Source organism: Anser anser (genome assembly GCF_964211835.1).
Source record: "Anser anser genome assembly, chromosome: 4".
Taxonomy (NCBI): Eukaryota; Metazoa; Chordata; class Aves; order Anseriformes; family Anatidae; genus Anser; species Anser anser.
Window position 1 is genome coordinate 27,719,224 of NC_139724.1, and position 27,769 is coordinate 27,746,992.

General features: G+C 37.3%; 1 long non-coding RNA gene across 1 annotated transcript; it reads left to right on the forward strand.

Moving 5' to 3' along the window:
- Window positions 1-2,288: 2,288 nt before the first annotated feature.
- Window positions 2,289-4,426, forward strand: LOC310899272. Its single transcript, XR_014584144.1, has 2 exons — window positions 2,289-3,132; window positions 3,402-4,426. It is a non-coding gene; the product is annotated as an uncharacterized lncRNA (long non-coding RNA).
- Window positions 4,427-27,769: the final 23,343 nt, after the last annotated feature.

The window sequence follows — 27,769 nt, forward strand, 5'->3', positions numbered from 1 at the left end:
TTATTTCTCCCCTTTCCTTGCTAGCATGCCAAATAGTGCAGAGCATCAAAGACTGCTGTTCCAGGAGACACAAATGCATGAACTCTGTGGCTGATAGTAAGGTAGCTGGACAAGCCACCCTGAAGCTTACTGATAAACAAAATCACTATGGAAAGAAGTGCTGCTGGAAGATACTGTTAGAATGCAGGATCAAAAATGTATATTGATGTATGCTCTGAGATAGGAAAATGAAATTTAACTTTCTGCCTCTGTAATTCATGCCTTTCAAAATGTCTGAGCTACTAAAATAGCTCATCAATCTTGAGAGGAAAAACAAAATAAGTCCAAAACCAAACTGTTATCAAATATTATGTTAGGGTTGCCAAAACAGAAAATGTTTTGATGGGAATAATAATAGAGAATGATAGGATGTAAATGGATCTTGAGTTACACATACAAGACTTAAAGACTTTTAGGATAGACTTTAAACCAAAGATAGAAAGTGTAAGCATATCTGGCATTCAGTTTAGTGCTCTATGAACCTGTCACAGCCCTTGCTGGTCAGAAGGATGGTGGGGAGAGAAAATCTTGGGGATGTACGTATTTAATCAAATTGAATTTAAAGTAGCAATGCTAGCTCTTCATCTCTGCAACAGCTGTGAACAGGTTTAATTCCCAGAAGTATTAGTTATCTCTAAGTATTTCCTTTCACAATTTCAGGTTTGTGGTTTCACAAAGTGAACCACTAAGTCACTTTTAGTCTTTTCAGCACTTACGATATTTGCACTAGAATCACAAATAATTAACTAAATGAATGCTTTAACTGTGGATTCCTGCATAGTCCTTGGAACTAAAATTTTGAATATGTATCTTTATTCATGAATCAGTCAAAAACAAAAAGGCCTTACATGAATGAGTATTTGCAAGAATATAATGAAGGGATTCATCATAGCAAAAGCAAAACCAGTTTTGAATACACAGATTTGCAGACTCGTAAGTTTTTGACCAAAGAAATCAACACAGCTCTTGCAATTTATCTTTCAGGCAAAATAATGGATACTTGAATGGGCTCAGTTCCCTTGTGGCTCAGTGGAGCTGCTGAATGCTTCTTTTAGAAAGTATTCACCACCTCATTGCTTTAGGTTCACCATCAGCAGATAAAACATGATCTAGTAAACTCCCTAGATTAGATCTAGCAAGGATCTAATTAATGACATAATGCTTTTAAATAGAATCAAATTAAATATGAAGGTTCCCTTTGAGGGGAAGAACCTTCATCCTTGTATTTACTTTTAAACAAATTAAAATTGAATTAAATTTTTCCTGTAGCATACACATAGTAATTGGCTTTGTCATTCATCCCCCACAAGACATTTGTGCCAGTGTTATTTTTGATGAGGATTTCCAATGTCCCTTGGATTTGGATCTTCTGAGTGGTTTCTCAGCAGACTCAGCACTCTGTCAATATATAAGAGTTCTCTGAAGTGAGCTCTAGGTTTTACATCATATGCACAGGATCCTTGGAAGGAATTTCTGCATTACTAATTGATGTCTCCTTGTTGGCGCAGCTCACAGAGTTACTGCTGCAATGTAACTTTATGAAAATACCCTGCTATTTTGTGGTGTATACCCAATCTAACCTTTAGGAAGATTTATTCTATCACAACCTATGTCAGTTCTATTCTGCAACCACTTTCATAATTTCAGTCTTTGACAAGCCTGTGGAGTTGTTCCTGGTTCATTTTATGCATTTAGTTGCACAACCTTCAGGAGTATATCACTTAATAAACTTGATTCCACCTGTTTTCGTTGAATTTTTGATGTATGGTCACCAACAGGTCAGAGCCAAACCTTTACAGCTAGCTTTGGTGATCTGGGGTCTGAGTTCAATATGTTTCGGCAGTGAGAACCTACCACTTACTGTGTGCTGCAACCATTCGTTTTCTGTCCTGTAGCAAAGAATTCCAGAGATCTGTGTGATATTTACCGTGGAAAGCAGAGCCTAGGAAATTTACTGGCAGACAGTTTAGTAGAGACAGGGATTGCTTCTTCAACCATACAGACCTGTCTGTGCCTCTCTGAAGTAAATCCCGCACAGACCATCTGTACCCTTTTCAGAGAGGACAGGGCATAGCACAGTACTGCAGAGGCGATAGTGGCAGTACTATCCTGTGGGGACAAGATGCTACGTGACAGGTGAGAAGGTAAAAAAAAAAAAATCTTGCTTTGAAAGCAACACAGAAATCCAAGAGGTTGCTTTTCTGAGAAACTGACTCTTCTAATGTCCTCTGGTGCAGTGTTATGGGGAAAGTGTAAACATGGAAGAGATAGTGCAGCTTTAAGTTGTTGAGCAAGACTGAATGATCGCAGTAATCTGCACTAAGAGAGAAGCCAGGAGGTTGTGGCAGGCACTGTGTTTTGTAAAGGTTTGCTACAATCTTGTAGTTGTTTAGAAGTGCATGTAGTTACAACATTCTTTCGCTCAACTTTCCTGAATAAAATGAAAAAATACACCAAAACAGTGATCACTGTTGGGAAAGCTGGGGCTCTATTCCCATAGTCTAGGGCCCAGGACGCAAAATTGTACTTCCCAGCTAAGTTATTATCCAAGGTTTGCATGTCTAAATGTGCCTAGGAAACACATGTATAGCTGCAGTGTTCATCACTGCACAAACTGAAAGGGCAGATCAATAGAAGCATTTGGTTACTGGATGAAATTAGTACAGATTGAATGTTGTTCAGAGAGCAGGCAACCACAGGGCAGTAAATTGTCCATTTCCATTACCTTTGGTTAGAGAATTTCTACGGTCCTGTTTTGCAGTAGGCCATTTTTAGGGTTGATTAAACACCTGAGTGTAATTGCATGTGCTGCTGTTTTACTTCAGTCATTTTTATTGAAGTCAGCTGTGACTGACCAATAAACCCCTGTAATGGAAGAAGGCTCAGTAGAGATAGGTATGAGTGATGTGCTTATGAAGCTCAGTGTTTGTGGCAGAGAGTGTTAGGGACTGGTAATAGGAATCATGGGGGTATTGAACAGTGCAGTGCAATTGCTGTATTTTGCTAAATGTTACTTCCATTTGTATTGTTTTCAGTATATTTTGTGTGACTCCAAATTAAAACTCCTGTGTAACATCAATTATCATTGAATAGGTAGGTTGATATTAAATGTTGTACTCTCCACGTGTGGAATATCTGAAAAAAGATGGTCGGAGGCTGTTGGACTCTGACAGAAAGTTTTGAGTCTATGGCCATTTCTGTTATGTTTGCACGTCTCTTTTTTCTGCAACTTCTGAAAAGCACAGGGAAATTAATAATATGATCTCATTATTTTTCTTCTGTATACCTTAAGATGGTCACTACAGGGATGTTGAGTTATTCCCCTGTTGAGTTTTTCTCACTTAATGCTTATTTTTTAAAAGGTACTTAATTCTTCCAAATGTCCATGAGAAGATCCTGAACATCTAGTGAAACTTATCTGAAAGAGAGAAGTCTACCTACATACAGAAGAAATAAACCTTAAATGCCCTCCAGTGAATGAAATGTCCAACAGGATTCAGAGTAATTCAAGCAACAGCTCCCCATCGATCAGGATGAATTATTAGGAGGGACATAGCACTGGTACCATCATCAGATTCCAGCAGCTTTGAGGCGGCAATCACATTACAATAACTCCTTCTGCAGATTAGTTGAAAATATTTTACAGGAGCAGAGAGCACATCATAAATCAAATGAATAAAAATCACTACAGCTCCCTCTGCAAAACAGAAAACATGAGGTGGCAACTACTGTGAGACAGAGCATCAAGAATTACTATGGCTGATCACCTAAAAAACAAGACAAACCAAAACAAATAAATAATCTGTGCTTTTATCAGAAGCCATCCTAGATAGAAACAAGGTAAAAAACTACTGATGTGCCCAGCAAGAGCAGTATTAACCCTCAACAAAAATCACTACAAAGCATGTTGTGGACCTTGAGCACTGGGTTGTTATAAAGACAAAAGAATTCAGAGGCGAACATGATCAGCTGAACGGTGGATTAAGACACACACACACACAAAAGGCTATGCTTATGCTGATAACACCTTTCCTTTTCTTAAAAAATAGTTTGACAAAGGTGTTATTGTTTATAATTCAGCACTTCTAAGTTATAATCTATAATGCTAAAAACTAGATTCTAGCTTTTCATCTGCAGAATAAGTTTGTTTTGTTAAAAGTAGGCTCTTCCCAAGTTAAACTTTTCCGGTCATTACTCTAATGTTAATTCAGCTTCAATCTGCTGAAATTGGCTTTATCAGTGAAATTTTAGACGTGGAAAATCTAGTAAAATACACAAGTGCTCTTATATGTCCTTAATCATTAAGCTGTTTCTAGATTCAAACCAGATATTAAGGAATCTAGGACTATTTCCATTATCTTGAAGGAATGCAGACCAGGATCTTAGTGCTTTCTCCAGCTCTGGGTTTAATATATCTGAGTTTCTCTCTGTAGGAAAATCCCAGTTTAATTATGTATTTGTAACCAGCTACTGTATACTTAAACTAAAGTTCAAGGAAGTATTATGTCTCCAGACTAAAACCAAGTATGCTATGTGGCTGCTGTCTTCAAATAAAAGTGACTCAGAGGTTCACTGGAGTACAAAAGAACTCATTAACATAGGTGCTGAAATACAAAACTGCTAAAGTCAGGAAAGAGGGCAAAACGTGGGACATAGAAAAAAAAAAAGATCTAAAATTCATGCTCACACTAACTTTGTAATACTGAATTTCACACTTAAAATTAATATTATGTTGTTATTTCCTGTGAACAAAAATTGTATTTCATGGCAAAGTTCAATCTGCAGCAGTGAAAGTTGTATTGCAGTTTTCATGGTGATGTCAAAGGAGAAGTTAGAGGTACTTTCACTGAATTTGATTTCTCTAAATACAATGCTCTGGACTCACCCACACAAGTATCTATAGAAACAGAGATTTATTTCCATAAAGGTGGTCCTGCTGGGACCTCCAGTTTATACATATCTGTGTTTGCTTGAACATGTGCGTTTAACTCTTGAAAAGAACTGATTCCAAAACAGCAATGCTAACAGAACAGGTTTCTGTGGAGATAATGGAATGAATAATAATGAAGGTAGAGACTAGAAAGGGTCTATACAATTTTTGATAAATCTGAAAAACCGTACTTGCACTCTACCTTCCTTCTGTACAAATGCAAGGAAGTTACAACTTTTCCTGACCAAAGCCATAAGCAGTTCAACAAAAGTATCTGTAAAAGCTGAGGCTGCTTTTATCAATTTACGATATGTAAAGTTCTAGCAATTCAGTCTTGTGATGGAAAAAGCAATCTGAAGTATGAACAACCTTCTGATAATATTTGTTCTGTAAGTCATTCTGCTGATAACAAACAATCAAAGTCAGATTCCTTAGTCTGAAAGTTTCCCATAAGGAATATCAACTAAAATAAAATGCTTGCTTTAATAGCTAACTACATGTTATGTGATAGCTATACTTTTGCAAAGATATCCTCTGTGTGCAACTTTATTATTAAAAAAAATGTTCACGAGTAATTTCAGTTCATTGTGAGAGTTTATTGTATATTTTATACTTCATTTGAATAATATATGAGACAGTAATGGGAGAGAAACATTTAAACGTAGAAAATTCAGTCTTTGTCCAAATTCTTCCATCTTTCCCTGTATGTGTATTTCAGAGAGGGTACAGATGTCTTCTTATCTAGTTGTTGGTAGTTTTACCTCTGTACGTACTGTGGGAAGCCATTTCCTGTATGTAATCTCTGCTAATGAAGTTGCACAGTGTTGCTGAATCTGTCAGAACTACTGCTGTGAATACTTTCTACATCTCATTCTTAATCTTGGTTGGCTCCATCCTATCCAGTTGTTTTTACATAACATATGCAAATACTAATATTTACAACATAAAACATAAAGAAGATAATCTTAAAGAATATACTAAATTTTGGAAAAAACCACAACACAACACAAAATTATTCCTTTTTCATGTTACTTACAGTTCTTAATCAATAGTATATTAATCTATTGAGATTTCTTCAAAATTACATTTAGATCTAAAGCATGCTCTTAAGACTTGTCCTCAGTCTAAGGTTGTGTTTAATGAGTAGGCAAGAAATTAATGTGACTCATAACTCCATCCTATGTGAGTCCTGCTTTCTTGCTTGTGATTTGTTAGTGCTCTTAGAAGAGTGATTTTCTGCTGTTTTGTTGCTGAGTCCCATGGGAGAAAAGTGCAATTGCTCCATAATGGACTCTATATTGAGGAACCAGCAGACATCCAGGAGAGGATGTCTGCATGTGCTCCACATTATATCTGCCCATTCTTTCTCCTCAGCAGGGAAGTCTGCTCCACTGGTTAGGAGCCACTGAGCTAGTTCATACAAGCCTCCTTTAATTTATCTCCCTTACCAGCCATGGAGGAAATGAAATTAAAGAGTAAAAATTTACCCAGCCTGAGAATCCACTAAGATATTTTTTCAGAGAAAGTCAGTAATCAGATCTTGATGTCTTTCATGAGGCAGAGTTGTACTACACTGTCTGCATTTGCTTGCCTGCTCTTTTACTTCTATAGTTGAGAAAAACAAAGGGCTAATCTTTACATGTTTTAAAGGAGAGGGAATGGAGAGACAATATTCACACCAACATTTAATTTGCAGTATTTTGGTGCAATTGAGAGGCTCAAGTTAGGATCTAAAGCCCCCTCTGCTTAAGTCAGTCTTAGGGGCTGATTAATGCAGAATGATTACATTAAATGAAGCCTAAAATAGCTGGCATAATCATCTCCCTCAGTGAAGAATCAATATGTAATCTGTCAGGTTTTTCTGATAATGCTACCAAACTAGTGCAATATTGTTACCTTACAAATATAATTTACTAATTTTAATGACTTAAAATTGAAATAATTTGTCCTGTAAGTTCTTATAATTTACTACCCTTAATACCAGGCAACATATCACTTGAAGATGCAGTGTCAATGATTTAAATACAATTGGTCTTGGTAAATCAGTAGATGAAAAGAAACTGAACTTTTTGAGTTCTCCAACTGAAATGCATCTACTAGGTTTATTAGGTGGAGTAGTTCTTGTCTTACTTTTGTTATCAGGAAGAGGTTAGTTGTTATTAATTAAAAGAAAATAGGAAATTAAGAAAATCCCATTTCAGTTATTAACTGGTCTAGTAAAGAGTGTAAGATCCCAAAGAAAACCAGACACATAGGTAAAAGCCATTCAAGATCTAGTTCTCTAGGAAAAAAAAATTATATATATATAATGTTATAGGAAGAAATATTTTACTGATGAGATTGGAACAATTAGTGCAATTATGCTTTCAGACAAAGTAAGTAACAAAAAACTTGTCTACTCTTTAAAGAATTCTACATTGATCCATAAGTTTATTGGGAATGCACATGCAAAACACCTTTAAGAGGAATGACTCATTATTCCTACTAGTAATTAATTAAAGTACATGAAAATCCTTAGTGAACATAATTATCAGTTTGCCAGGTGCAGAAAGCAGTTTCATATTTTGCTGTCGCAAAATAATAACTAATAGTGGTTTTCAGAATGGGGAATTAAAATTGCACTATGAACTTTCATTTTCTTGAAGAGATCATATGGAAGCATCTAGTATATTTCTACAATTTATTAGTTAGGAACAATAATCAATAACTTTTCCTGTGTTATAGTGCTTTTAGAGGTACCACTTTTTAGTTTAAAATATTTTTCACAATGTGAACAAAAACAAATGTTTGTGAGTGATAAAAGTATATAGTTACTTTAGGCAGTTATGCAGACTGTGAAAATAGAAACCCACCAAAATACTGGTGGTTTTATACACCATATAGTTGTATCATTTGAACAACTCATATTTTAATGTTTAATACGATTTGGTGGTAGTATGCAACTTTGTGTCTCGTTCAACAGCTTAGTGCAAGTAAAGAACACCCACAAACTCACAAACAGGTAGCAGGAACTGATAATTCTGTAATCTTTACACTTCATTTCAGACACTTCATATATACTGTCAGTAACCCCAGAATTAGACATAAATCTCAAATAAATTAACTTCACATGAGATTAATTTCTACCAGTGTAGGGAAATGGGTCTCAACACGTGTCAACAATTCAGAAGCAATGAAGAATTTAGAGATTTCAGAGAATAGATCATTATACTCACATAATCTCCACAATACATTTTGATGCAAGTCTTCAAGTTCTGTTGAGATCAAAACAGTAACTTTCCTAAAATAGATCTAACTGCTTAGTGAACTAGATTGTAATAGTTAACTCTTATTCTGTTTTAGAGAATTGAGAGAAACCATCCAATCACATTGACACCAAGTACCAAGGTTACAATGGAGTAGGAACACTGCTTGGTACTGTACGTCCTCAGGTTTTATAGATTCACTGTATACTTAGGCATTAATCATATGTGAGTAAATACGATTGTAATGTAAGTAAACAGAGTCATTAGCACAACACCCTCTGTTCTGCTGTGTTGATTTTAAAAATCAGAATTCAGCTAGTCACAGAATGAAATGTTCACCTGCAGAAAGGGCTTGTGTTAATGATTTACTTTTCAGATTGGATCTGGTTTAGCTACTTTTTTTCTTGTGCTGAAATCACTGAGCTCATCACTTGTAAATATTTCTACCTGGCATGCATAAGAAGATGCTTTATAGTCATTATGCATTACCTGGAGTAATGAGCACAGGTCCTTGAGCCTCAGTAGAACCATGCAGACGAAGATCTCCCTTGATGTTTTCATACAAGTTACAATTTGTAAAATCCTGCAAGAGATGATCAAAAATTCTATAACATTGCTGTGTTTGAAGAATTACACCGAATTCAAACCACCCAAATGATAGCAAAAATACATTTTTCATAGCTGCTACTTTTGTTTTCCCCTGTTAATGACAACTATTACTGTGATAAGGCATTGAGAAAATACAAAGTTTCCTCAGAAAAATGGGAATATAAAATAGAGGTACAGAAACAGTCTGTATGTCCTCTAGCACAAAAGGCATAAGCTACCATTAACCTGATTTCGTATCAGTATAGAGCGTTAATTTTTCTGCAATAATTGGACAGAAATTGTAGCTCAAAATCTGAATTAAATGAATTCCAGTTTTCTTGGTTTTGCTACTATATCCATGAAATGCTTTGTAGCACTCATTAAAAGCTGTTTTTTTTTCTTTTTTCTTTTTTTTTTTCTTTTTTTTTTTCCTTATAATTTAGAAATTTCTTTTGGAAAGAATGAAAAAAATCAATTATTTCTTAGCCTCAGTATCTTAACAACCCTTCTAATCATTCAGAACTTTATCTCAGCTTCTATGTATTCTGCAGTATTGATTTGAATACAAGCTTCTGCATTTCAGTGTGTGCTGTATGTAAGGATTAAATGTCAGTCCTTACGTGTAGGTTGAAGAGTTTCATAGAGAAGCGTATGCATGTGAAACATGGTCTTCAGAATGGCATGTCTTTGCTTTTTCATTAGGGCTGTGGTAGATCTTTTTATTTAGTGTAATCATACAACTTGCTTTAATCTCTGTATTTCAAGCGCTGTACAAAAATGGCTGGGGAGTACAATCCCACTGTGCAGCTAAGCTAAATGATCTGTGAAGAGTCTGATCTGGCTGCCTGGAAGACTGCACATGCAAGGTACTGAAGGTGATACCTGGAGTGAGATCTAGTCTCCTGATAATACATGTTTTTAAACAGTGATAAGAATATGAGAACATTTTAAGCCTCTCTTTTTCAAACTCTAATTTTACATGCATTTCCTTGCTGTGATTAAAATGTAATGTTATTAATCTTCATTACAATGCAGAATGGATTAAATTTACAGGATTACAATGTTTTTGTCTGCTTGTGTCAAAACCTGCACTGGTCAGGAACCATAGGGCTTAAACAAGTAGACAAAAAGTTGTGGTTCTGTGAAATACTGACACTTAGCATATAATATGAGGAAACCATTTAGCTGGTTACAGAACTGAATTTTGGCTTTAATGATTCATTCTGAGAGAAGCCATGGCAGGGTCTTGAGATAAAGTGTTCAACAGAAGAGGAGGTTTCAGCCTCCTTTTCCCTGTGAATGCCCTTTGGTTGTCCTTTCTTTCCATCGCCCTCTCTCTAAGGCAAGAGGCAGGGCTTACAACAAAGAAATGCAAAAAGCATTTGTCCACATAACGCTCAGCAAAAGTGATCCAGTGTTTGTGTACTGGAGTGAACATACTGAACCTAATCTCACCTTTACATTTTCTTCAAGAGCCGGTAGGTCAGAGGTATGAATCATTTCTAGGGGAGGAACTAATCCTGTCTTCTAGGGTAAAACCAAGAAGTTGTGTTGCAAGCAGTTTAGTCATTTCACTTTTAAAAAATATTTGGGCTACTTGGAGACACTGCAGAAGAGAGCAGAAATAATAACTTATGCAGAAAGACAGAAAACACTGCGTTTGTTTAGACCATAAAAAGGAAAAATGAAGGAGAAGTAGGAAATTAAAAAAAAATAAAAATAAAATCTTTTGCCAGGGCAAGTGAAAAAAATAACATGTCATCATGTGGACTGGATAGGTGAAAGGCTCTGCATTCTCTTTTTCTCTTTTTCCCACTATACTTAATCTTTGCCAATTATAGGGTGAGAATTTTGTTGCTGTTTTGGGCACCTGGTTGCTTTTCTTCCTCTATTTTTTGCTAAAAAGTTTGCTGTTTCTGTTTCTTCTTAATTTCCTCCTATCTCACTTTATTACCCATTCTTCCTTTTTGGAAACTTATTTTCTGTAGGAGTAAGGAGTTCACTGTTCCTCTTCTTCATGTCCTTCCAACCTCAGAAATTTCATGCCTGTGCTAAAGGTTCTTCCTCAAACTTCCCTTGTTCGGCTCATTGAATGCTTAAGCTTAGACATTGCAACTGATCATTTCCGTGCTGTTCAAACGGAAACCTTGAATAAAAACAAAGAGATGTAATTAATTTCCAATTACAGATCTATATACTTCTTTAAAAAAAAAGAATGATTCAATTAAAATTAGAAATAAAGATGATTTAATATGAAATTATTCATTTTTCCTGAAAATGAGGTTCTAGCACACCAGTTCTATATTAATTAAAAACAAAAATCACATTACTGCTGTAATAAGCTTCAGGTATTGCTCTGGAGTCTCTTCATATAATTGAGATGTGGAGGCTAACAAATATATTTGTACTTTTTTTTTGTCCAATATTACTGAAAAGCAAGCAAGCTGTAATGTGCTGTAAGCATGGGACTTCTAACTGTGCTGCTGAGCATACAGTTTGTGTGGTGGGAAGAAAATCAGAATATAATCTGAGCCAGTGGAATTGGTAGCCCATCACCAGAGTAGAGGATGCATGAGCACATGACAGAGGTCAAAAAGAAATGGTGGAAAGGTAATCTTTATTTCTAGTGTAATAATAGAAGTCTTGGGCATTTGGAAAATGTGGCAATGTGTGCAATTACAGTTAAACGCACTGTGGGAGCTTATATGCATGTGTAGAATCTGACTCATGATGACTAAATGAAGTATATGGTGGTAAATACTTTCGCACAATCAATCATTATAGGGTCTGTTAAGTCAAACTCAACTTTTGCAACTCCCAAGTCTGTATTTACATTACAAAAGAAACCTTGGGCACTTATCTACCTGTTAATTCCTCTTAGGACTGCCAGGGCCAAGCTCTGCCTTCTTTCTGAGCAGAGCTCTGAGCACAGTATGTGTACACTGGTGGCAATACCGAGTACTGTGATGACTTTGGGGCTGGCAAACTGTGCCTTAGAAGGGTGACGGACAGCTGCCATTTGCAGAAGCTTGCCTTTGCCTGAAAACACTCATGGAGTGATGGCTTACTATCTTGCAGCCAGTAACACAAAAAAGTGTCTTGCATAGCATGCACAGCCTTTATACCACTGTTTTGATTTCAAGCTGCAAAATAAAATAAAGAACAAAAAAGAAAGGAAAACAAAAACTTGTTGTGGCAGACTAGAAACAACCAGAGTGAGGGTTTCTCCACAATACAAAGCATAGAGCCCTCCAGTGCGCATTTTGTGCCTTCCTTTCATGCCTCCACAAGCCATGAGGCAGCTCCAAGTCTCCCAAATGGGGGGGTTAAGCCAGTCCTGTTGCAACTACCATTTGTGGTGTCAGCACCCAGAGAGAGCTGTTGAAAGCAGAGGCCCAGTGGATCTTCCCTCTTCTGTCTTCCCAACTTGCTGTGCCAATAGAGAGAAAAGGCCAGTGAGTGTGTTCAGCTCTTCTTGAACGTCGGGTGACGTGCTTTATTTGGAAGGAGTTAGAGATTGCACCAGCAGCAGCTGAGGCAGTATTTATTCTCTGGGGCAGATGTGCTCTCTAGCATCCCTGGTCACACATCCTTGCCAGGCATGTGTTTAGAAAGACATGTCTCTGCTTCTACATTTCTACTGACAGGCCTGAATTTCCTGCCCACTAAACATGCTTCACAGTATCACAGGATGGCTGAGGCTGGCAGGACCCTTCTGGATCCATCAGGTCCAACCCCTGCTCAAGCAGGGCCACCCAGAGCAGGCTGCCCATGGCCACGTCTAGGTGGCTTCTGAAGACCTTCAAGGAGGAGAATCCATAGCCTTTCTGGGTGGCCTGTGCCAGGTCTCCCACACAGTACAGAAGTGCTCCCTGATGTTCAGACAGAACCCGTTGTGTTCCAGTTTGTGCCCACAGCCTCCTGGGTTGGCATTGGACACCACTGAATAGAGCCTGGCTCTGTCTTCTTTCCCCTCAGGTATTTATATCTATTGGTAAGGCTCAAGGAGCCTTCTGTAGGCTGAGAAGACTCTCAGCTCTCTCACACTTTCCTCATAGGAGAGATGCTCCAGTCCTTTAACCATTTTCGTCGTCCTTTATTAGAATCCCTTAAGTGTTTCCATGTCTCTCTTGTACTGGGGAGCCCAGAATTGAATGCAGTACACCAGGTGTGGCCTGCTCAATTTTTGCTCCATTGTGAAGCTGGTAAGGATGCTTGCCTCTACCTAGCCTGTTCAATGGCTTTTATTTTAAAAAGACATTTTCGTCCACAATAGATCTTGTGCAGTATTAGAGGACTAGCCATGCAAAGCTGGGAAGGGAAAGAAACTGAAGGGAAGTTAAGGAACTGAAAAGAGATTCCAGATTTTTATGACCTGTAAAACCAGAGAGGATCTAGGTGACTGGGACAAGTATAGTTTGTCTAAAAGAATAATTTTCCAGCACATCAAAAGCACAGATCTCTGATTTAAGACAAGGTAGTAAAATTAATGAGGAATAGTAACTTAGAGAGATTTCACACACAAAACCCCTTGTTTGTATGAGAAGCAATTAAAGAGGTCAAAAACTTGTTGATTGTGTTGAATGGATTGGTGGCTTCTGGCAGTCTGTGCATAGTAGACTGCAATTCTGATGGATAATATGAGATTCTCCTTCAGCTCTGCTGCCTCACAAAAAAATCCCACAGTTGTTCCCTTGAGTGTTTTCTTTCTATCTACTCCTCTAAAATGTGCAGGCTTCATTTAATCTGCTGTTAGGCAAGGGAGAGTGAACATGGATATATACAATGGTCATTGTATTTGCAATTTAAACTGTTTCTGGGTAGTGATTTTGTTGTTGATGGATGAATATGGAAATTTCTTTTGTGATTTTTATCTTACACTATAGACTCTGCCTCTGTAATTGCATACTTTTACAGCCTTTTTATAGCTGTTTCATGTTTAACCTGGTTAGGTTATGTTTAAAATAATGACAGATATTTGCCACTGGGTTTGCTAGGGTTCTGACCACTTGATTTGGGGAACTGGTTGCAGCATGCTCTTCTCAACAGAAAGTCTTGGTTTCTTCCCACGGAAGAATATATAACTCTTCTGTTTTATTTGATTCATTATTTAGATATGCTTATCTAATTTGATGCTGTGTTTTTGTATAAGGTTATTGTTTCGTGGTACAGTTCTAGTGTTTATGGGTAACTGGTATGCTTCAAGGACATGGAAACTGTTTCTATAAATTGGTATTTTGGAATGCAAGCAGTTGATATGAATCTATTTAAAGGAAGATTTTTTGCTCTCTGGACCTCATTTCTGCTGACATGTTTTTCAGTATTTCTAAATTTCTTGTATTTTTTTCTTGAACCTTAAAAGGGTTCAAGAAGCCTTCACTACAGATACATCTGTACACATGGGATATTTCTAACACCTGTGTTAATGAAGGACTCAGCATTTACATACTCAAAGCTTGGTAGTGAAATGGAACGTAACCTTATATTTCCAGCCAAGAAATACTTTTCATTAAGAACCTATTAAATCTGTACAAAAATATTTCAGCTTCTGACACTTTTGGAACAGTTGTGTTTGAATCACCATGGATGCTTTTTTTTTTTTTGTTTTGTTTTAAGTTTCACAGTTTAACTATATTATTGGAATGAATAAAAATAGTTTAACAATGACAGTGACTAACCTAATACTGCAAGGAAAATCACATTCTTTCAAAATATTTCTCTGTAACTACCATGAAAGGAATTTTCACTACAATAATACTTCCCAATTATTTGCTTTAAGAAAAAAAGGAGGCAGTGAAGCATAATTAATGGTGTTAACTTTTAACTTTAATGGCAATGTGCAAATGTCAGTGGGATGAATATCTGACCTTGGTATTGTCTTGCTACAGACATTTAACTTTCTTTGCAGTGCTTCTATCTGGGAAGCAGATTGTCTATGCCAAACAAGCGAAATACATACTTCTTGAATCTGTTATTGCCATGGCAACTGATAATTGGTATTAAGAATTATTTCACGTACAAACTGAACTGATTTTTGTCCTCGTTCACAGAAGATGTTTTGTTTATGGAAGTTAGTTTAAAATGTTTAATCATGAATAGCACGGTAAGCTGTGCAATACAGATGGAGGGAAATGTCATTGTAATTGTTTTTATGACTTTAAATACAATACACATTTGTCAAACAAATGCATAGCACTTATTATTTCCTCAAAGGTTGAGTATACGATAAAACCATTCTGCTTTGTCTGATTTATTACTCATTTATTTTGGAGTTGGCTTTTATTTTTTTTAATTTGGTATTTTATGTCTAATCCCATCTCCCTTGTTTATCTCTGAACTATTGTATTTCCCAAGATTATAGTAAAACTGAGCAAAAGATTAATGAGTTAAAAGGACGGACATTCAAATGAGCAAACTAAAGGCAAGGTCTTTTCACAACCATAGCTATTTACAGCTTCTATCTTATGCTGAGCTGTATTCTGCATATTTAGCACTGCTTAGTAAATTACCCTGAAATTTGGGAAAGTTTTTATCAGCTTCAGGCTTTGTTGAGTATGAAGCTTAAATGATCTTTTGCTTGTGTAAAAACTGTTTGATCAACTTCATATTTCCCCTGTCCTATCAATGTCTTGCTTCAGAAAAATGCCTACTACCAGTTCATGCCTATAGCACTTTATGCTCTGTGATTATTTTTAATATGTCACAAATGTTCTTTACATAGTCACCATTATTCACAGAACGCTTCCCATTTACAAGAAGATGCTCAGAAATGGCGTTTCACTGGACCATGAAGTTTGACTTTCTTTTCTTCCTGGCTATGTACTCATAAGTGCAGTGTAATATAGCTTTAGTTTTTTGTCCAGTAAGTCAATTATGGTAAACCCACTTATAAAACAGTTGAACTTAGTTCAAATCTCATAACAACTCTCAAATTGCTATGTTACAGAGAGGAAGAACTTCTCAATTATGTGTTTTTTTTTTTTTCCTCCCTACATTTGCAAATACCGATAGCTTGTGCTATCAGTTTTTTATCGTTTGATTCTGCAATCTATAGCAACTGAAGAATGATGATTAGTAGATGTGTTTTCAAAACTTCAAAACTCATTTCTTAGACTCAGATATACAGAAGATTCCTCAGAGGAGATTTTTATGATTTTTAAGCATGGAAGTTCAGGAGTGGGATTCTCAAAATCTGCTTTGATGGCTCAGTGCCTGACAGTTTTACTAGTAATGTTTACTAGGCACTGGGACATTTTAAACTAAAAAAGATTAGATGTTAGGAAGAAATTATTTACTGTGAGGGTGGTGAGGTGCTGGCACAGGTTGCCCAGAGAAGCTGTGGATGCTCCATCCCTGGAGGTGTTCAAGGCCAGGCTGGATGGGGCTTTGGGCAACCTCTGGTGGGAGGTGTCTTGTGGTTCTTGGTCTGAATGCTGTTACTGGATAATTTTGTCAGGTCCTCCTTTTCTGGTATTTTCTTCTCTTGTCTGCCACCAGTTATTCTTTAGAAGCTTCAAGGTGCTCTGCCTTTATCACACCTGTCACAGATGGACAGTGCTGGCTTTTCATTCCCACTTACATGTGGATTCAGACAGTTTCAGTCTGGTCAGTTATCACTGACTTGGGTTCAGATATTTTGTACGTTCTGTGATATGAAGTCAGCTTTTCCTCAGTTCCCCCCTTGCCAGACCCTCTGCCCAAGTTGTTCTGGAGACTTACAGTGCCCTGTGAATAACTCTGACTATGGACAGAACATTTGTGACTTGCAGTGGGCCACTTCGGGACTCTCTCTAGTGTCAGAGTGGGTTTCCTCATTGCTGCAGTTCGGTAATTTGTGTGTCCTGAACAGGTACTGGAATCCAATGACTTTAGATGTTGTTACAGGTGCTTTTTTGGCACTACTTTTTGCCAAACCACTCGATTTGGAATAATCGGCGTCTAGCAGAATAACCCCATAGACAGCAAACTCATCAGTAAACTGTCTCATTTCCAGACGTGGTGAGGCATACTGTGTCTGGTAAAAACAAGCTTATATGGTGAGGGGTTGACTGAAGTATATCCCAGTGAGGCTATCAGGGGAGATAAACTAGTAATTGAGGATAAATGCTACATATTCTAGTCAGCATAAACTAGACTGGCTTTCATTTGCTTCTGAGTGAGAGGGCTCCTTAACTCAGGCTGAACACAGTGCTAACAGCTCTGGAGTGCTTCTGGGACTCATAGTTATAGATACCTACCATGGGTGTGTGCTGTGCTCTGGTAGGGATCGCTGAGACACAATTTGTTGAGTGCTCAGCTTTTTTTTTTTTTGGTGGTAGTTGTGCTGTTTTTATTTATTTATTTATCATGACTTTTTATTGTCTAGCCTGGTTCAAGTGGTTATCTGTTTTCCATTTGAATAGGCATGCACATCTTCACTTAAGTCCTATGTTGGCATCTCTCTGAATTATACTTATTGTATACTAAAGTAAATAGAGGACTGCATGTTAAAAAATAATGATTGATGTGGAAATTGAAATGAACTGTATCAGGAAAAAGCAGATGAAAGAACTTTTGTAGGAACTGAAAGAGAAGTTTAGTAAATAGGGTTGTACTTTGAGGCCTAAGGAGCCCTCATAAGGATCCATATTAAAAAAAGAAAAAAAAAAAAAAAGGCATTACACTTGGTTCTTTCACCCTTAAAATGAATGAAAGTGCTTTCTTTTAACTTTGCCCTTGGAGTTCTTCTCTTAGCAATTTCCCTCAAGTCATTTCTCTTTGATAGTTCAGAAGGCTAAAGTAATTAGCATTTATAAGAAAAAGCTGAGCTTTAAATATGTTCACCAGAGGAAGGAAATATTTGTATCAACAAAGACAGATCTCTGCTGACTGAGAAAAACTGTCTGTAATCCAACACTATGAACTATTTCTTTATTTCAACTTTTTTTTTTTTTTGTTATGAATGTTAGTTTGTTCAATGAGTGGTTGGGCTGAAAGAATTAGAAGGTGTTGTGGAGAGAGTTAATTTATGCCCGAGGAAAATGTGAACTTACAGTACGTACTGTATTTATGATATATTAAGGAAGTTATGTAGTGGGGTAATGCAAATACTGGTAAGTGGGTGAGTGAAAACAAGTCCTCCTAGGAGCTGTTTCCTTATGCTTAAAGCAAGACTGTGTTGAGTACTACTTAAAACGTTCTCCCGGATGTTTTGTAAAGTGTTTGAAAATGCCTTGTTTTATTAATTTCAAAAAATAAATCCACTTTGCTGCAGAGCCATAAGAGAAAAATATTCCATTGAGAAAATATACACAGAAAGCAAAAAAATAAAAATAAAAATCAGAAGATGTCATAAACTGCATTATTATCCCAAGAGCAAGTTCCTAAAGCTGCTGCCTAAAATACTATTGCAAAATGAAAACAAAGGAGTCACTAAGTTTCCTGACTATGAATATGTGCAGATGAAAGCTACATTTCAAAGAATTCTTGGTACTGTGGTACTCCAGTTTAAAAACGATACAATTCCCTGGATGCATAGTTATATAAGGATCAACTCTCAGTTCTGATTAACATGGTATTTTATTACTACCTTCATTAGTTGTATGGCAGACAAATTGTATAGAGAAGTAGTTTATCTGATAACAGTTTCAAAATAATTCAGATAATTATGCACATATAGTTTACTGCAAGAACCTCAAGACTGTGATACATTTAATGAAGAACATTTAAGGATTGCTTTATTTGTATAATGAAATGGCCAATACACTCCCATAGACAGCATGTTACTTTTTAATTAAATGTGTATAAATAAAGTATGAAATACTGTAAATTTAAAAAACTCGTTAAACCCAACTGTGTTTGGAAGATGTAACTTCCTACATTGACACCTGGTTTAAATATTACAAGGCTTGTCACATGTTGTGAGTTGTACCAAAACCAGCATATACAAAGAACTGGTGGTTATAGACCACTGATATACACAGACGCCTATAGAAAATATAATGAAGGTTTGATTTCTTGTATGCAAAGCTGCCAACTGACAGGGCCGTTTCCATTATGCAGGCACTTGATCTTGCTGAGGATGGAACATTCCTCTGCCGCGTGCCCGTGTTGGTAATGAATGTTGCTCATCTCATGTGCAAGCTCTCAGAAAGAAGTAAAGTGGCTGCGGGTGTGTATGCGGGACAACTAGGATTTGTCTGGAGAGCAGAGCTTGTTTGTGAGGAACTTTTCTGTTGTAATGACTTGCTTGAATCCGTTAGCGTGTCTCCCACCATAAAGACTGAGAAATACAATTAGCAAGTTATTTACTGCAGAGCTGCTACTGCTGTGACTAAAGTGTTATTTATAGAGCGAATCAACTTCTGTGAGAATTGTTTTCCGAAGATGAGTTTAATAAAGGCTTGATATGATGCTATAACTTAGCGTTGATTAGGTACAATGTTAGGCTCAATATTATTGTTTAACTGTCAAATTACTTCACATAAAAGTGACATTACATTTTGCCAACATTATTCCAGGCAGTTAAGCCTCTTCTTACCACTTCTAATCCTCTGCAGTTCCACTGGCCTTAAAGCCTAGAAGCTGCTTGATGCTAAGCACTGTTGAAATTTCATTTATTTGGATGCCTGAATCTAAGGAAGGAATGATAATAACTTCCATACTTAAGGTAGAACAATTTTCTGCTTGGGAGTGATCTCAAAAGGGCATAAGTGAAATATGATGAAAATTGGTGAATGCAGCAGAAGAAAGAGTAAAATTCATGCTGCCTTTTTAATAACCTAGCTCCAGTCGTCTGGTTTTGAAAATCTTTGCCAGTGCTGATAGTCACAACTCATGCATAAACAGGAGTTGATTTTATCTGGCTTGTGGGTTTTGTGTGTGTGTGTATTCTCTTTGTTGCCCTAGTAACTGGAATAAGGTTGACACTAGCATATGCACTTTTGTCTGAAAAAAATAATAATATTATTTATATATACTATTTTGAAGGAGGAAAGCATAGAGATATAGCCAATAACATAAGTATAACGTTCCGAAGTTAGTCATAAAAAAGTCAGAGTCATCTTAAAATCCCGCAGTGTTGAAAACAGATCTCTTTTCTGTGGTAATTTGAGCTTAGGATTTCTATATTTTGGTCATGATTTTCAGCACTGTGAGAAAGAGTGGATAAAACCACAAAGTGGACTTGACGATGCCTGAGTTATGCTCCCAGACAGGCACTTAATGGGCTGAGGCCCCATGGGAAAGTTAACACACCTCTCTGTGCCTCCATCTTCCCTGGAGAAGTGGGGATAATGATACCTTTTTATAAAGGTACTTAGATGCTGTTCATGAAAAGCATTATGTAAGAACTCATACAGGCATATGGCTTTATCTGGTATGCAGTGTATTATCCTGTGAATATAAATAACTTGCTGAGAAAGAGGAAGGAAAGACTAAGTTAGGCTGAAAACAGTGTGAGCTCTATTTCCCATATCTCCATTACAAGAAGAGTAGGAGTTGTGTTTCTTTTACGGTTGAGAGGCAAATGAAAACTCCATTTATGATAGATCTTATCTTCATACTGAAAGATCACCATTAATTTCCACTCATGTTCAAAGGTGAGGTAGCCTCCAGTCTGCAAAATGTATGTGCACCCAAATAAAATTTTTATTGTCCTCTGTATGCAGAATCTTAGTTTTGAGCCTGAGGATGTATACACCCATTACAGATTTTTCATCATGTAGAAACTTGTGCAACTTTGATTGCATTCCTTTTCATTCTTTCCGAGCCCATTACTTTTACCAAAATGGCTTATATGTTCCTGCACTGTTTAGGAATTCAAATGAACATTTCTCCACACAGTGTAGCCATTACTGCATGATGCTGGCAAACCCATTTGTCAGTCTTTTCTACTCCATCTGTATTTTATGATTATTCCATTACAATCACTCTCTTTTGTCCCTTTTTAAAGGATTTTTTGTTAAATACATGCATCCTTTTGTTTGCCTATAGACAGAAACTTACCCAGTAGCACCGTCTGTGCCTTTTGTTGGTCTTGTGCAAAATCTCTAATTAATGTTCCCATCAGCAAACTCAGTAGCGTTCAGTCCAACTTCTGTAAAATCTTTGTCATGAAAACTACAGTCAGTGGATCTTTTTCCCCTATTTTACTTTTTTCTCCTTTCTGTTGCTTACATGCTTCAAAATGTTGTGCAGATGACTCATGTAAACATTGCAGGCTATTTTTTGCCATTTGCCTTGAATAATACTTACTATAATCTATTTCTTCATTCCGTATCCATGCCCTGACATTTTCCTCATCACTGACTGATTGACTGAAACTTTCACAGAAAAGGCTATAATTTGAATACAGCCTTGTGTATACACTGATTGGTAGCTGTTTATCTTTGAACCTTAACTACCCAAAACTTTGATTGCAGATATCTCCACGGTCCTCTGGCCCCAACATATGTAAGAGTCACGCATTAACTTTGTTGAAGTAATAAAGCCAGGCAGGACACAAAGAAGTGGGTATGTATCCTCCAAGAATACTCCTGCTTTTCACGATACAGTGGGATTGGTCTTTCTGGTTGATGACGGAACAAACTTGTAAAAAGACACCATTGTGCAAGTGGCTAAATCTATGGCTGGAGGTGACAGTGAGGAGTGTGGACAAGGGAGTGCTACTGGCTGAATGAATCTGCTGCAGTACTGCCAAACAGAAGCATCCAGAAACATCCACCTGGTACAAATACTGTTAGATTAAAATCAAAACCACCACCAACAAAAAACAATCTAATGTTCATCTTGAGTTTGGCTGTTCCTGTAACATATGAGAAGAATGAGATTTGGAGCTATAGTAAGAATTTGAATGAGTAATATTGCTATTGGGGTGCCTGCCTTAGCCTAAGATGGCAGCAGAAACACAGCAGAACAGGTAAAATGGCAGAGAAAGTCATTTGAGAAGAAGACACTGTGAAGAGAAAATGCGCTGTGGGCAATTACATTTCAATTCACACTTACATGGTAACTGAAATAGACCTGGATATTAGATCCAAAAATCAATGCACTGCATGTAAAAATGCATTAATTTTTGTCTTGCTAAGCCAGCACATCAGTCATCATTTTATGTAATGGTATTTCTGAATATTTTTAGATACTACCATCACAAACATTAAAAATCCCATGAGCGAACTAATAGAAAAATGATGATCTTAATATTAAGGATTTACATTTGATGTTTACCTACCAGCGTAGTGGATTTGCTCTTCCGAATGCTAGTATTAGGCACTGTGGCTCCTTATGACTCCTCAGTTAATAAGGTGATGGGTATAATAAAATTAACTAAAGATATTAGGAATTCTGTAAAACAAACTCTGGTTGAAAATCAGTTTTGTTGACGTCCTTCTGTCATAGAGGATCCATTACCTTTCCTCTAAGTCAGATTTAAAAACTGCTGACTCTTCTGCTGATTTCTGATTCAGTCTAACATCTGTTCTCTTGATTCTGAATACATATTTCCTCTCAGCAAGCTCAGGTTTCAAAACTGCTCAACAGAGAATCACTTCTGCTTCCTTTTATGCAAGGCTACAGGCAGGAGTTACAGATGACAGTCTTGTCATCAATCTGAAGCCAGGTTATTAGGAAAAAAAGGTAGCATCTCAGGAATCATTCCTCTTCCAGTAAAGACGCACAGAGTTTTCAAGAAATGATATCGATGGGCATTTTTATTGTATCAGATCTTCAGAAGAAAAAATTGTTTGTACCAACACCACAGAAGGTAGTCAATAGTGGAGTAATTGGTGCTAAGCTTGCTTGGCGCTGTTGAAGTGACCAGGGGCTGCCTGGCACAGCTCCTAAGTTACCTTGGTTGCAGAAATACCTGTATTTGTTAATGCTTCTGCTTTTAGGTGTGGTAAGTTCTCTGGAAACTGATGTAGCAATGACTTGTGTTCATGTGGGCTCTCCCTCCCTCCCTTCCTCTCTCTTGCTAGGAGAGGATTTTTTCAAAAGCTTGAAGCAAGTGTTGTTTGCCTTCAGCCAGAACTTTGCACTGCTAGGGCTCCCGTTTTGGAGTGGTGTGTTTGGGCATCTCTAGTTGATGAAAAAAAACTCAATGAGAGGGATATATGCAGCTTAAAAGTGTATAAAGCATCCTGAGTCGAGGTCATGCAGCTGCATTTTGTAAGCACTAGGTGTTGAATTTGGCAGACAGGCAGCTACACACCAGGTCGAGAGGTGGTAGGGAGCTTACAGCAGGGATTGCAGAAGAGGGGTTACAGCACAGACCCTCGTAAGCCCTCAGTTTAGTCTGGATGCAGGATGCTCCAACAGTAATCCAGTATGCTTAATACTGTTTGAGGAATAATATTTATTCTATTAATCAGATCACTAGGAGTAAATTATACAATTAGAAAAGATTTAACTACGAAAGAAATATTTTACTTTATCCTATTCATACAAAAATGCAAACATTTCTGTGATGGCAATGGGTATGGAAGGAGAGCACATGCAAACATATTTTGTAAGATATTTTTCAAACAAGGTGTTCTTTAGTTGTTTCAGTGTTTTCAGGAGGTCAGCAATATAAATATGCTATTTTACCCCAAGGCTGACACTGCCTGTGCAATTCTCCTTATCCTTCCTGCTTCTCTTGCCAAAGCACTTTCTGCTGATCCTCTGCTCCCTTTACCTGTCAGGGTGTGAGAAATATCGAGAAAACACAGCGTTGTGAATCCTGCTATTTCTTGGTCAGTCTGGAAAGCAGAAGCTTCCTTTCCAGTCCTGTAAAGGATTCCCTCACTCCTCCAACGATTAGGCAATGGGAAATGACAGGATAACAGAAGTTCACTATTCAGTCATTAGTTCCTTCTCTCCCCCTGAAATCTTCTTAATTAACTCTTCTGCTTTGTCTCAATTAGCACTCATATTTCAGCTTGCCTGGCTTCTTCTGTCATGACTCTCTGAAGATACAATGTTAAAACTTCATAATCACCTTATTAGACTCATTTATTCTTCTGTAAGCTTCTTAAAAAGACAAACATGCTACCACAGATGATTGAACAGGGAAAGACGGTGTTTACATCCACGTACAATTAACTTTACTCAGGTCCTTTCTGAGGCTGCTGTCACGGTAACAGATGCTCATTATCAGAAATCTAGCAATGTTTTTTGCCTTGTTAGATCACTTGCAGCCAGGATCTTACTCTCAGGGGACAGATCAAGATCTGAGAGCCGTGGCGGTATTTTAAAGGAATGTCTAAGCAAGATTAGACCAGTTACAGTTACAGCCAGTTGCTCAGTGCCTTTTCTGGTTGGGGACAGCCACCATCCACAGCACACTACTTGGCTGCTGGCTGCTAGCAGTCAGCAGTGTTGATAGCTCATGGTTTCTGGCATGGGATCGCTCAGCTGCTGCACTGTGAGCTTCCTATGGATCTCCCCTCTCATCCTAAAATTTTTCAGCTGCTACCAGTTGTCCCAGGAGTGCAGTACAAACCCACCCAGTACAAGCAGCCAGCACTGTTTCACGAGTGTAGAAATAGCGTGGCACAGAATGAAATTTTAGTTCTTTCCCAAAGGACTGTCCTTCTCACTTTCCTTACCTACTGATGCTGTTGTCAGTGCCCTGGTGTGCGCTGCTGACAGACTTACCATGAGAGCTCCTTTTGAGAACTAGTGCACAGTGACTTAGAAACTGAACCCAAGCTGCAACAGTTGTGAAAGCATATCTACATGTTTGTGATAAATAACATTACAACTGAGCATCGTATCGGCTATTCTGGCTAGGCTTATCTTGAATAAGCTGAGCAGCGTTTAGAATAGCAGAAGAATTGAGGAAATCCATGAACTTTCCTCTAAATTTCATAATTACTTATAGATCCTTGGCTTCTGTGATGGAAGGATTCTTACAGTTTGGGGGACAAGACCTGGGAGAAATACTGATTTGATCTTAGCTGTGAGGGCACTGCCACCTTAACCATTTAAAAACAAAAATTAACGTGCTACAATTCAGGGGACTTGGGTATGTTGTCAGACCTTCAGAAAATATAGCACTATAATATACCTAAACATTTTTCATGACATACTGCTTTGTTTAGGTTTTACTAAGTTCAGAAATTAGGAGAGTAGCATGTTTAACTGTTTAACATAGCTTTTCTACAGTTTAACTTCTATTTTTTTAATTGTTCTAAAGAATTATTTTCAACTCTTGCCAACCTGGTTTTGATGAATATGGATTAGCTTAAATTTGTTTAGCCTCAGGAAGGACATCACTTTGCTGGCTTTGTTGCAGAACCAATTGGAGAAAAATATACACCTAAATAGCATGTACTTGCAGAGTAGCAGCTTCCAAACCAGTGTGGTTATGCAGCTGTGTAGAAACACATGCTGTATTGTGTGAAGTTCAACTGATTGCTAAAAATGCAGGGTTTGGATTTGCTGTTAATGCTGTTAATCTCTGTTAATACTGCTGTGAAAATCTGCCTAAATTTTTAAAGTGACATATACTGTCTATGAAGTTAAACTGCTTTTATAATCATTTGCACTTTGTGATGATCTGGGCAGTGCTTTAAAAGAAAATGATCCATCAGCCTAATTATTAGATAATTACACACATTTTACTAGCTAATGTGCAGTAGTGCATTGGTTTTTTTTTCTGGCAATGCTTATGAATTCAAAAAGGGTAAAGGCCTACTCAGTCATTGAAGGACAGAGTACATGTGACAAGTATTGTCTCAGTCCTCCCACAGCTATGTAATTATGAACGCTGTGTATTGAAAAGGAGGATAAAGCTACTTCACTATTCTGTTAACATCCCACTTCTTTTTAGTATAGGAAGAGAACAGTGTAGGCAACTGAACCGAATGTTTAACTATCTTGAGGGGAAATGACACTACAGGCTTGTACTTAAACTCCCATGACTTAGACCTTGCCTACAGCTATATGCTCTGTGGATTTCCAGTACTGAAAAGACAGGAAGGGAAAGGAACAAAGGAAAATTCCAGAAACAGGGGCTAGCAGATAATCTTCGTTGGTTTTGTTTTCCTTCTTTTTTCTCTCCACATTTGGGGTATTTCCAACAATTATTTCTTTAATTACATACCTGTAACTGGAAGGGAAGGAAGTGAAACATCCAGCAGAGCAAATTATTGTCCTTGGTAAGGCAGAGCTTCCATGAGATTTCCACGGAATAATTCCAGAATCAGATCATCAATCAGCACGCAAACAGAACTGAACCCACAGCACAGATTGTCCTCCTCTGCTATGTTTTTCATCTGTCTCTGCACTTGCTGGTTAGGCTGAGGAGGAAAATACATGGGGCCAATGGACATTGCATATGCATAAACATTTCCAATGGTGTGTGTAGATAAAGAAATAGCAATAGATTTCAGCATCCACAGCCCATATGCTCACTTTCCATATTGAGGTATGCACCTTGAAACCTTGCTGGATAAACTAAGCCAGAGTTCTAGGCATTAATGACCTAAAATTTTGAGGTCAGAGCAGTTCAAACAGTGGATCTAATCATAAATTTAAAATCCTGTAAATCCAGTGCTTTTTTTTTTTTTCATTTTTCATATTTACGGATACTAAGCAAATAATTCTGGAAATCTCATAAAAACCACGTTATCACGAGAGCAGAACTTTGGTGTTGAGTAAATTTGATGATATATTAGTGGATTATATTTCTGAAATTTCAGAACTGAAAAGCTCAAAATGTGGCTCTCAATCACATCTTGATTTCATGCTATTATGTGTCCTGATTTTGAAGGTTGCTCTGCTTCTAGCACCTGCCCTCAAATCTTGGCATCGCTCGCTATACAAATAAAGATGAACCACTCTTTTTGAAACTTGGCTACCAGTAATTAATTACTTGTTTAAAAATAAAGCATACAAAAGCCCTTAAAGCTGCACATAAGAGCAGTTTTGACACTGTAGCTAACAGGTTTTGAAGCTTAAAATACAAAGCAAAGCGAAAATATGGATAAACAAAGGAAAAAAATTGCAAGCATTCTGAAAGCATAGGCTTTTGTTTTCTATCATACAGATAGAAAGTACAGAGTTTGAGCTGAACTTTTGTAAGATAGAAATGTCTTGCAAGTATGACAAGATTCCATTGAGCTGAGAATCTTAACAATAAATAATCTTAAGTAGCTAAAACGTTAAGCGGGGTTGCTATAGATGTAGTAGGTAGAATTCTGATTAGTCTCTCATCTGAGCAGCGGTGAGGTGACACAATCTTCTGATGCCTCTAGTTAATCAGGAGTTAGAAGAAAGAGAAGTCAATAAATGCAGAACCAAGTGGGTATGGGGGGATATGGCAGCTATTCACAAACTGCTTTAAAACTCTGTTGAGTGATGAGGTATAAATGGTGGCTGCCCTTGCAGTGTTTTAATTTGGAAGTTGTCAGTTTGAAGAATTTTCTGCATGTAGAGTGGAAGAACTATAAAATAATGGGAGCTTTCAAACTGGTAGAAAGTTTTTCAAGAGAACGCCATCAAGAGAATTGAGATCCTGTCATGGGTTTATTTAATCAACAGCTACTCTTTTTATCTGGGTCTAAACAAAAGACAAAGCTTGACACCAATTATTTCAAGTAAGCACTTACAGAACTGTACATACCGCTTCTTCAGGAATTAATTTAGGTACTCAGTTTCATATAATTGCTTTATTTTTGGTTTCCATATATAGCATATACGTCTACAGTTCCCAATAAATACCTTACATGAATTTCTCGTATTTACATTTTACATATTTACATATTTTTTACATATTTACATATTTTACATTATACATTCTCTGCCCCATATCTTAGACTGGACACTTCTTTCTTTGGTCTTAGCATCAAATTCATCCTGGGTTCAGTATGAAAACACTGTCAGTCCCCAGCGCAGATCAGCTATTCAGCTGCACCTATTCTGTGTCCTCAGTGTCTGGTGTCAGTATGAATGCAGAGAAGAGAACGTACCTCTAAAGAGGGGATGCTGAAAGGCCCCGTCTTTG